The following is a 12,586-nucleotide window of genomic DNA, read 5'->3' on the forward strand; positions in this document are numbered from 1 at the left end:
AGAAAGATGAAATTCCACCTAATTTGCTCCTGATCTTGTCCTTGGGTCAATAGGCTGCTGTTCTGAGACTCGAGTCTGGCTCCTGAACAGCTGGGAGTGGGCAGACTTCTCTTCTGAACATCTAATCATACGGTGAGGCCAGGCTCTGACCTGCAGAAGCCTGGGGAAGAGAGAGGACCAGACATGACTCCAAGCAGACATTTGGCTGGTGGATGACTTAGGTGTTCATTCTCGTCTGGGCATCCTTGCCCAGTGATTCTCAGTCCTTGGATGCGACCTGGCAGGAGGGGTAGAGGGAGGAGGGAGGTGGAAGAGGCTTGCTGGAGGAGGAAGCCATGGAGGCATTTGAAGATAGAGATTGTGTGCAGCCGCGGTCAGGCTTCAACTGTGAATCAGCAGTTCTTCCCGGCTGGTGAGGGACATCCTGTAGCTTTGTGAGAAAGAGAAAACAGCCAGGTTCTAGGGCAAGCTTCCATTCAGGTATTCGGAGTCTTTGGAGGAGTCTGGGATGGCCAACCTGGGGCTTCACTTGGAGGAAATAACAAAACAAATGCTGCCTCATTTTAGGGCCAGGTGTGTCTTAAGAAATAAAAATGGATGAGCCCTGACCATATTTGACTACCGGATATGCATTGACTGGTTTTTATAAAAAAATTGAATTTGAAATGCTTTCTATGGAGCATGCACTTTCTCCTTTTTCTCTGTGCCTGACTTCCCTATTATATTACGCCCAGCTGAGTTTAACTTTCATCTTGTTGCCTGGGCCTTGTTATTCTTTGAGCTGTTTGACTCCTTTACTTCATTTGTGAATCCATACAACAACTATAGTGGGCAGGTGCTATTCTTCCAGCTTCCCCGTTGAAGAAACTGAGACTGAGAGAGAATAGTGATGTGGCTGGGGTGGGCCAGACTGATTAGCATCAGAGGCAGGGAAAACCCTGACTGGTGGACTACAAAGCATTTACTTTCTTCCCATGCATTAGATATAGTCTCTGGGAACCTACTGTCACTTCCCCTTCACCCCAATTTCCCAACGTCTCTCTCACTTTACCCTCTTACACACACATATATACACACACACACACCATTGGCATCACTGGATCTGGAGATACACTGGTACATTTCTCTTCCCTCTCCTCCTCTGGCCTCAAGATGGCTTAGAATCCAAGGGGGAAGAACTTTCCCTGACATTTAATAATGTTGAGCACCTTTCATATACCCATTGCCCATTGTAGGTCTTCTCTGGAGAAATATCTGTTCAATTCCCTTGCCTATTTTCTAATTGGGTTATTTGTAGGTGTTTTTGTTTTGTTCTGTTCTGATTTTGTTTGGTTTTGATGTTGAGTTGTAGAAATTCCTATATAGTCATCAAAATGGAGTGTAGAATGTTGGATTTCAGGGATGTTAACATGTATCTAAGTTTTAGTTCTATTAGATAAATAATTTCCAGACATCTGCTGTACAACATTGTGTCTATACTTAATAATACTGGATTGTGCACTCAAAACTGTGTTAAGGAGATAGATCTCAAGTAAAGTGTTCTTACAATTAAAACAAACAAACAAAAAACAGCAACAAAAACTTCCAGGAAGATGAGGACAATTGGAGATTTGAATTAATATTACATTTATTTTCGAGGGTTTTTGGACAAGGAGGTAAAATCTAGTACTGTTTGGTGAGAATCTGTATACCCTTTACCCTTCCTAATCTTTTTACTGAAGATTGAATCAGACCCAGCATTGAAAATTTATCCTGAAGGAAATCCAAAGTTGCAAGTGCAGAAAGTTAATAGCACAATTTTGCATTTAGCTCTAAGCTATCACTGTGAGGCTCTGCAAGTTCTGGGGGTACTGTTTATGTTTAAAAAAGCCTTCTCAATTAAAAGTGTCAGGTGCATCTTTGGAGTCTGCATCCCTGTGATCTGTGATGACACAGCAAGTCATCCAGCATCAGGTAACGTGCAGTTTGGGCTGATGGCTGCTGTCTACTGAGCAAAACGCTGTTGGGCCCAAATTACTTTCTGCACAAGTCTGAATGAGTAACCCTGTCATTCTGACCCCTCAGGCCAATGTCACTCAAAGGTCTAACCTTCCTTATCACTCTGGCAAAGTGTATTTTTCTGTGATGAAAAAGAAAGCATATTTATTTCCCTTCAAGAACCATTTTTTTTTTCTCCATATTGAAGGCCAGGGGTCATTTTCTGGATGTCAGTGAAGCATGGGAAGGTTTAATAGGCACTGGGATGAGGTCTGCCTGGATACTGGGAAAGATTTCACATGTCACCTTGTCAGCTCTGGAAGAGGGTGTTGCCCTCTCTTCTTGTTCTTGTGGAGGAATTCATTTTGAGGGGCTTATGCATGTTGGTATTAGATAGCCATGTTATTTCATGGCGAAGTTCAAAGCTCAGGACAGATGTTCAGCTTTCTGACAATTTGCACATTCAAATCAGCCCTGATTTTCTTCTGTGTAGATTTTGATGTTGGATCACTCTCTGCCAGTGTCTTTCTTTGGTGATTCCTGCAGGTGAAAAATAAAGCAGTCAGGTGTTCCCTTTGAATGGCCAAGGTATCAATGCTGATAGCCTTTTTCGATTTGTAAATTGTATCCTTCCTGCCTGATTCAGGCCTCACTGATCACCCCTTCTAGGATCTAGTTGTGCCCAGCAGAGGGGTCTAATCCAGAGAGTGGACTTGGTAGCCAGAAGGGACAGGTGGAAGATATAATATTAAAAACAGAGATGGAGAAATGGTCATGCCAAAGGAGGATTGAAGTTTCTTGATGGGATGCGAAAGTGAAAATCAGAACCCAAACTGGGTTGGCATCAAGGAGTTGACCTGAGCATAGGTGTGAATTTGGACAATAAACTAGGGTCAAAAATAGCAATGTGTATTCTTCTGAGAAACTGGAACCAAAATAAGTTCTCATGAAACAGCATGATTTGGTGGTTGATAACCAAAGGACGTGCCTATGTGGTATCCAGGCAGTCTAACAGGCAGCAGGATTTAGCCATAACGGCTACCAGGGCAGGGCCCCTACCTCTTTTCTCCTCACACCCCTTCACCCAGTTGCACTCAATGTCTTTCAGCCTCTCAATTGCCAGCCTCACTGTCAGCAGTTCCCTTTCCATAATCTCTCTTTCTAGAACATTTTAATCCCAACCTCATAACTTCTTTATTTTAGGCACTGCTCAAAATGTCACTTTCTCTAGAAAACCATCACTGACCACCTTTCCCTCCCCAGTTTTGGCTAAATGCTTCCTCCCAGTGCCCTCCTAGCTGTACTTGATCTATCCAAGCATTTCTCACAACGTTTTACAATTGCTTATTCATTGTTAGTCTCCTCCTACAGACTGTAAGTACCCAGAAGGCAGGGACCATGTTTATATTGCTCTTCCCCATTCTTGTACCTAGGAAAATGCCTGCCCTCAGTAAATAGCAAATAGAATTTTATTTATTCCGGAGACACATTATTTCCCTTACTCTGAAGAGAAAATCAAACATCGTTTCTCATAAGAAAGAGCAAGGTTAGCACTATAAATGATCACTGTATTGTCCAAATGAATTAATCTTGTCTTCTCAGCAGTCTGCAAGTCCCTGGAAGATAGAAACTATGTTTTCTCCTCTCTTCCTCCCCCAAACGCTATCCCCTTTCACAAAACCCATTATAGAGTTGGACCTACCATAGATGCTCAATTAAAAAATGTGTCAAATTGCAATGCTTAGCTTTTGTAAAAGAGGGATGATCTCTCCTTTAACACATTAAATAATATGCTTCAAAACTTGTCTGTGTAAAATCAGACAAAATTCCTTTTTAAAATGAGAAAACGAGACTTTAATAGGTCTTGCCCTCTTTCTTTCCCCACAGAAGATGAAGCAGACATTTCATTCAGTTGGAGATGCTGTCTGCAGCAAATAACCCTTGGGATTTGAGAGGGATTATTCGGCCACTGGAGGGCTCTTCCGTTTTCCCATGTAATGCAATTGAAGCCTATTCAGAATGACTGAATAATTAATGCCACATTGTACAAAGTGTGCTCCCCAGCTCCTATCACAATTTCTTTAAATGCAGAATTTCAAGAAGACCAGACTTAATTTACTGTGTGTTTTGCTTCTTCAACAAAAACATGAGATGAATAATTTCCCCACATCATGGCTTTACATTTCCTCATAAATAGGGCATCTGTTAGCATGGATTATTATGTATGCAATACTAACATAATGAGGTTCAAACACTCACCCAAAAAACCTAATTTTTTTTAAGAGAATGACTCATGGGAAAATAAGAACAAGAATCAATGGAGAAAAGTGATAAGAAAAATCTGATAAAGACAAGAAGTTAAGAGTAGAATAGGAATAAGCATGATACTTCAGGGTACCACTGAGAATGGGTACCAATGTTCCACAGCATTTATTATGGGCCTACTGTATATTGAGCATTGTGCTAGCTACTGGGTATACAAATACCAGCTAGTTTCAATGTCAAGCCCACTAAGGATCTTGAATTTGTCTTGTTCACTGCTAACTCTAGAACCTGAGATCAGAGCCTGGCATACAGTAGGTATGCAATAATGTTAAATAGGTAATATTTATTGAGTACCTTATAGATGCTTTAGATTATTTTTAAACTTTTCATATTTGTTATAGTCTCAATACTCACTATACTCCAAAATTAGTAATACTTCTATTTTTATTTTACAAAGAGAAAATTGAGAATAAGTGGCATTAATTAAGTTACCCAAGGTCACTAGAAATGGATTTTAAACCAAAATCTGTTTGACATCAAGTTTGGTATAAAATATGTGCTTCCAATCATTAAGCTATGCTCCATATAGATGATAGTCTTACAATCTGTGCATTCACACCTAGTACCAAAAATAAATGTGCAAGCAAGTAGCCAAAATAAAAATAATATAATTGGAGAAAGACACTTCTGTTGTATCACTTATCTGCCTAGAGAATTTTGGAAAGACTTCATATAGGAATTAAAGTTTGATCTAGTTCACAAAGATGATGTGAAGCAGAGCCACAGCTGATCCTTTAAGACATGTTTCATGGGTGAAGTATAGACTATTATTGCTTTGGAAATTTTGGGGGATCATTTGTTACTCACAATAACCTATATTATCCTGACTGCTATACCATGATAACCGAGCTTCTTTCAAAGTGTGGTAAAGGGTAATCATATATTTTTACTTTTTGAAGTTAAATAAACACACAGACATAGAAGATTGTGTAGCACAATAGTTTTTATAAGCTTAGCGTACTCACATAGAACAACAATTACAACAACAATAGAAATCTAGAATTTTATCTGCATCTTGGTAGCCTCGTACACACCTGTATTAGTTTCCAATAGCTGCTATAACAAATTAAGAAGAACTGTGCACTTAAAACAACAGAAATTTACTCACTTTATAGTTCTGAAGGCAAAATGTCTGAAATCAACACATTAGTAGGGTAAACTCCTTCTGCCGAGTTTGAGGGACACTTCCGTGCCTCCCTCTTAGTTTTTGGTAGATTTTGGCAACTTAGCTTATCAATACATTGCTCCAATTTCTGCCTCCATCTTCACATGGTCCTTTCCTCTGTGAGTCTCAAAATCTCTCTATCCTTTGTTTTATAAGAAGAGAAGTCAGCATTTGGGCCCACCTGAAATCTAAGACGATATCATCTTGAGAGCCATGTGTTCATCAGCTTCCCGTTGCTTTGACAAAACACCTGAGATAATCAATTGAGAAGCAGGATAGGCTTTGGCTCACAGTTTTGAAATTTTTAGTCCTTGCTTTGTTTGACTCATTGCTTTTGGGCCTGTGGAAAGGCTGCATATCCTGACAGAAGCACATGGTAGAGGAGGCTGCTCATCCCACAGAAGCCAGGAAGTGAAAGAAAAAGGGACACAAAGTGGCTGAAGTTTTAATATCCTCTTCCAGGGCATGACCCCAGTGACTTCACTTCCTTCTATTAGGCACTACTTTCTAAACGTTTTACCACCTCCCAATAGTGCCACAGGCTGGCTACCATGCCTTTTACACAGAGCCTCTGTAGACACTTAAGATCCAAATTATAGCAACGCTTAACTTATTTACATCATTTTCAAAAAAACCTTATTTCCAAATAGCTCACCTTTAAAAAGTACCTATGATGTGGCGGGGGGTGGGGGGCACAATTTAATCCATTACAGGCTCCTAATCACCACTCTCCTGGAGGCTAATGAGTTCTATTTCACCTGCTTTTGAACTTCACACAAATAGAAGACTATAACTTGTACTATTTCATGTTTGACCTTTTTTTCCTCAAAATTATATTGTGAGATTCATTTTATTTTTGCATATAGCTCTAAAATTTATTATCATTGCTATATAGTATTTCCTTGGGTGAAAAATACATAGTTTATCCATCATAGTGTTAGGGCCATTTATGTAGTTTTGAGTTTGGTGTTATTACAAACAATGCTGCTCTGAATATCTTTGCACATTTTTAAAAGGCCAGCTTGTTCATGAATTTATGTGGGAAACACATCCAGGAGAGAAACTGCAAAGGCACTGAGAATACGCATGGTCTGTTTAGTAGAACTGCCAATCAGTTTTGCAATGTGGTTATACAAGACATTGGACGGTTTTAAACACAGGAGAGGCATGATCTGATTAATGCATTTAAAAAGTCACGGGCTGCAGGGATACAATGGCACAGAGATTTAGCTTCAACATAATATTCACAAAGGAAAGTAGTAGGAGGCAAAGTTGAAAGAAAGCTGCGATCAGAGTGGACAGTGTTTCCTAACTTGCAGCCTATAATCGTGGTCTCTTTTTGTTAGGAAGAAAGAGACATTTTTAAAAGTAAGAGAATGGGGCTGGTGGGGTAGGATGCATGAGGCCCTGGGTTCCGTCCTCAGCACCACAAGAAAAAAATGTCAGAGAATGGCATTATTATATTCATCCTTCCAGAAGACGGATGAAAACCTGTTAGAAGAGGAAATTAGACCTTGAGGGGGGTGATCCCATGATTGTCATGAGAGGATTCAGAATGAGAAGATGGGAAGATGGAAGGAATGTCACTTAGTGGAGCACACAGATCTTGGCATCTCTCCCATGTGCTGTGTAGAAGGGATGGAAGATTGATTGGTACCTTTTAGTAAAGAATACTTTGGCTGGGCACAGTGGCACACGCCTGTAATCCCAGCAGCTCTAGAGCCTGGGGCAGGAGGATCGTGAGTTCAAAGCCAATCTCAGCAACAATGAGGCACTAGGCAACTCCATGAGACCCTGTCTTTAAATAAAATACAAAAGATGGCTGGAGATGTGGCTCAGTGGTTGAGTGCCCCTAAGTTGTCTGGGGGCAGTGAGACAGTGAAATAGACTCAACCTGCCATTCTCATACCCATGTTCTACATGTGGCCTGGTAGATGTTGGAATGTCTGCAGTCCTGGCTACACCTACCAAAGACTTTCATTGTGGGGCAATGGGTAGCTCTGTGTTATGAACATGTGCCTCTGTCTGCATTGAACAGACTCCTGAAGCCACCTACAAATGTGTTATCATCACTGTATTCTTAAATGTAAAAAAGAAGAGAAAATTGAATCTGAACTCATTTTGAATTTAATAAAAATGTTTATTAACCCACAAAGTCTCAGCAAGTTGTTAATTTGATTAATGACACATGTCAAGGGAAATAGGGAGATTGGGAGAAGGAAACACTTGATCAAAGTGCTGGGGTGTCAGGGAAGATGATGGTGGAGAACATTTTAGCTGGGTTTTGAAGGATGAGCAGGAGTTCTTAGAAGGAGGAAGGCCTGGGGAATTGAGCCTGGAGAGTGACTGTAGGTGAAGGCAAGGAAGGAGGAATTTCATTCCCAGCAGAAGAAACAGCACTCGTAGATACCAAGGGATGCCAAATAATAGGCAACAGGCATTGTTTGTACCGTGTGCCAAGCATTTGCTAAGGACTCAGTCAGGATTACTCCTTGGATCTTGCCCACAATCCAGCAAGGCCAGAACACTTATCATCTTCATTTTATAGATGGAAAAACAGAGACTCAAAGTGGCCTAGCTACTTAACCCAAGGACACAGCTCCTAGGAGATAGAAACAGATCAGAGATTCTGACACTAGGTCCCAGGCACTAGTCAGTGAGACTCCTCTACCCTGAGAAAGCAGTTGGAATTGGTGGGGGCACTGAGGTGGGCAGCTTGGGGCCTTCTCCTGATGAAGTCATGTCAGGCAAACTCTTTATTCTCAGCCTGATGCTTGGCAGCAGATGATTTTCCAAAATTCTCTTCCAGCCTGAGCCCAGAGAAATAGGAATACCACTTTAAGATTTTGGAAAATACTGGTGACATTTACCTATGTTGATACATAGGAATAAAAATAGCCCCTCCTGCCCTCCTCATTTAATCCCTTCTCTTTAGCTCAGCATTCCTCGATTTTGCCCCTGCTCCATTTTCCCCCCTTTGAAGATGCATCAGGTCTCAAGTTCAGCTTAATCCAACTGCTAGATGTATTATTCATTTCTACACTTTAATGATGTGATAAGGTTTCTGGAAATAGGAAAAGGCTCATTAAACTGTCATTTGAATATAGATCACACCTAAATTCTAAGGAAGACAAAGTCTGCCAGCCGAGGATGCGTTTGCCTTCCCAACTCAGCTCTCCACAAACTGGGAAGGCAGAAAGACGCATTTCAAAGACAAGATCCCTCAGATTAGCATGTACTCTTGATTTATTCTGTAATTAACGGTAACTCACAAACAGAATGAGGGATTCAGAGAGACAGAATAAATGCAGGCCAAATGAAGAAGGAATCTGGATGTCAAACACAGTGAGATGTGTGTTTTGTCCCTATCTGTGATCAGTGGTTTGATCAAGCAGGCTCTATTTGAAGTAAGGGAATATGTAGGGATTTTAATTTGACTTGCATGGTTTAGAACACGTCATCCCTGCCTGCAGAAGATGATTTGAAACAACAACTTGCCTGTAGATTTCCTTCTCTGTTTGCTTTCAGGTTTGAGAGGATGCTAGAAACGCAGGAGTGCAAAAGAAGGATTCAGTGCCAGAGGCTGATGAAACTGAGAATATTCCCATCCCTGTCTCCATCTCTCAATTCATAGGAGATCAGAAAATAAAAGAATTAACCTGTATTAAAATCTTGTCATGTACCAAACCCTGGTTTATGTACTCAACACATAGTTTCTGAATTATTTCTCACTGCCACCTTGTGAAATGGGTCAGTTGTCCTTAGACAACAGAGGCCTCTATTTGGACTCTGTTTGAGTGGGACTATTCTGGCCCTCTTTACTCGTGTTGCTCCCAACTAGACAGTAAGAAGCTTCTTCACGAGGTGAAGACACACCAGCAGTCACCTGGGATCCTGGAGGTCCCTTTCTCAACATCTCTAAGCAAAATCAAGATGCTGAGTGGGCCTCTTGCCAGGTCTGTCCAGATGGCATGTGTGTAGCATGATCTTAGATCTCCAGGCCACAGGTGGCCACCCTTTGGCTGTGGACACAGAGTTTCATGTGGTCTTAGCTGTGAGCATGCAAGCAAGGACAGAGCCATGTGTGGGAAAAAAAGGGAGGAGAGTGAGCCATGAATCAAAGTCTGGAACATGCTTCCCATGAACCACCCCATTTGGAGATAACTCCATGGAGTCCAAGAATTCTAAAGCCTTGTGCTTCCAGGTCATTATAAAACCACATTTGTCATGGTGAGAAAGTAGAACATTTTCCCCCCTTAATGCTTTGTTTGCTTAACTTTTACGGTAACACAGAGGCTGCCATTTTTACTCTTTCCAGTACTTCTAGGCCCTAAACATGCTGAAGGTAGATTTGATGTGGAAATACTAATATCTACATTTCACACATGGGAATATGAAGGGTTTAATCACTTATGGGTAAGTGTCTAAGTCAGAAATCAAATTCAGAAGTCCTATTCTGGGTTCTATGTTCTCAACCAGTTCCTGATACTTCCTCTTATTGTGTGGCTATGATTTAAATACTGGAATCCCCCAAATTCACATTTTGGAGCATAACACCCAATGGGATAGTATTACAGGGGCTCTTTTGAGAAGTGATTAAGTCACAAGGGCTCCACCCTCATGTCTACTTCTTCCATCATCTGAGAGCACAGTAAGATGGTTCCATCCTAGAAGCAGAGAGCAGACTGCAATAGTCACTAAATCTGCTGGTGCTAAGCTCTTGAGCTCCGCAGCCCCTGCACTACAAGCAATACGTTTTTGTTGTTTGCAAATTATCAGATGTGAGGTATCTTTTTATAGTAACCCAAATGGAGAATCACTTTAGGAGGCATCCATTCAATTCAGTGAATACTGGGAAGGGATTTGAACCACTGAATAAATGAGAAGCAGCTTCCATGGGAAACTCCCTCTCTTGTATTGTTCTTAGGGGGAGTGGAATGGGACCCTGAGGGTTCTGAAAGAATGAGTAGAACATGTTTGTGAATAGAAGTGGGTGGAGGAAAACAAGAAATGTTGGAAACAAGGAAAGATGCTTGAAACACCTCATTAGCAGCCTTATCAAAAATGTTTAATTTGAATTGATCCTAAGGAAATAGATGAAGTCAATCAGACAAATCAAGAATGGAGGATGGGATAGGTAGACTACATAAATTCTGAGGTCCCTGTGTAATCCTCTTCCCTTGGGGGTAGCAGAGTCTGAGATTGATGGGACAGTCTGTTCTGAGTGTGCTAGAATATATGACAAAAGTGAGAGGGTTTGTGGGTGTAAGTAAAATCTCCAATCAGATTATGGTATAATCAGTTGGAAGGGAGATTCTCCTGGGAGAATCTGCCTCAGTTAACAGGCAGACCTTAGATAAAGGCTTAGCCCTTTCCCTGGGAGAAGAAGCAGCTGCAGATATTCTACTATTAGCTATGAAGGAGCAAACTGCTCTGTCATGGAGAGGGCCAAGTGGCATGGAATAGTGGGTGACCTTTAAAAGTGAGAACCTCAGACCTATGGCTGCAAGGAAGTAAGTTCTAGCAACCAATGGGCTGGGAAGAGGGCCTGAGCCTCAAATGACAAGGCAGCCCCACTGATACCTTGATTTCAGCCTTGTGAAACCCTGAGAGGAGGACCCAGTGGACTGGGACCCAGACAACTAAAACCTTGGAACTGGGATATAAGACATTGTGCTACTTTAAACTGATAAGTTTAGGGTGATTTGTTTTGCAACAATAGGAAACTACAACAAGGAACTTTCTACAGAACCATTCACTGAGGCCCTTCAAATCACCCTTACAATGAAAAACAACACACATAACGGTGGTGGGAGAACTGCAGTTTAAAAGCCTTTATAGAGATCTGGGCACAGGGATGCATATCTGCAATCCCAGTAACTTGAAAGGCTGAGGCAGGAAGATCACATTTTCAAGGCCAGCCTCAGCAACTTAGTGAGACCCTAAGCAACTTAGCAAGACCCTGTCTCAAAATAAAAAACAAAAAGACCTGCAGATATAGCTTGGTGGTAAAGCATCCCTGGGTTCAATCCCCAGTACTTACCCCCTAAAGTACCCGGAAAACAAACAATAACAATTTATAGCTGCAATGGCACAGCAACATTGGGCTAGCAATGACCTGCAAATGCTCACACAGACTGAGATTTGGATACTCACCTCTGTTTTCCTTCCGTGTGAATATTCTTTTCCTTACAGAGATCTCTGTGCTGCATTTGGAGCAGATGGTAGGCCTTGTGGCTTTGGATCTTTACATTGTCCCATTGAGGATAAAGACAGTTGCATGCAAATAATTATGCTGTTTTAGTTCTAGAGAAGTGACCTGTATCTCCCAGCAGTGGCGGGAAGGCCAAGGTTTAATGGAAGTACTGGGGTCATAAGAATAAATGTGAAAGGCCCACACCCAGCCTCCCTTCCCACAGCTCTGAGGGTTGAGGGTGGGGGCATGAGCTGCTCTGGCAAATTTATAGTGATAGCACGATACCTTTGGACAAGGACAATGCTTTTGCAATGAGGAATTTGTACTCAAGAGGCCCTAGGGGAAGTTTGTCTGCAGTACCCAGCCTGTCATTTCCCCACATAGAAAAACCTACTCTGTACCAAGCCTACTGTCTCTTTACAGGAAGGAAAAGGTAACTGAAAACTGAATTCACATTAAGACATAAGTGACCTCTATTCAAGGTTTTGGTATTTAAAAAAGAGTGCTGGGTGAGTCCAATGTTAACCCACATGAGAGTATCTCTAATGATAGAATTTCTGTCATTGTGACATTAGAAGTCAATTTTAATATCCATAGAGAGTTCTAATTATTTTACATATAGGGATAAGTCTATTAGATGAACTGCCAAACAATCCCACGCACACACATGCACACACACACACACACAAACACATACACATGCACTCACATACATACGGAGAAAACAGCAGAATAGCAGTAAGAACTCTATTTGAGACAGGAATAAGGTTTGTGAGTAGAAGAATGGCTTATCCTTGCCATTTTGTTCCACAGATAGATATCCACCATCAAGTAAGGGCACATAGCAAGTCTGGCTAAAAAGCTTGCTCTTGAGGACATACATAAACATAGGACCATCAAACCACGGTTTATTAAATCCCTAA

At 41.3% G+C, this 12,586-nt stretch overlaps 1 long non-coding RNA gene across 1 annotated transcript; it reads right to left on the minus strand.

Annotated features, from left to right (window-relative positions):
• Positions 1-2,207: 2,207 nt before the first annotated feature.
• Positions 2,208-11,912, minus strand: LOC107153507. The gene is made up of 2 exons (XR_001504921.2): positions 11,624-11,912; positions 2,208-2,517 (listed from the first exon to the last, which is right to left on the minus strand). It is a non-coding gene; the product is annotated as an uncharacterized LOC107153507 (long non-coding RNA).
• Between the last annotated feature and the right edge of the window lie 674 nt (positions 11,913-12,586).

The sequence above is a fragment of the Marmota marmota genome, unplaced genomic scaffold, assembly GCF_001458135.2.
Source record: "Marmota marmota marmota unplaced genomic scaffold, marMar, whole genome shotgun sequence".
Lineage (NCBI taxonomy): Eukaryota > Metazoa > Chordata > Mammalia > Rodentia > Sciuridae > Marmota > Marmota marmota.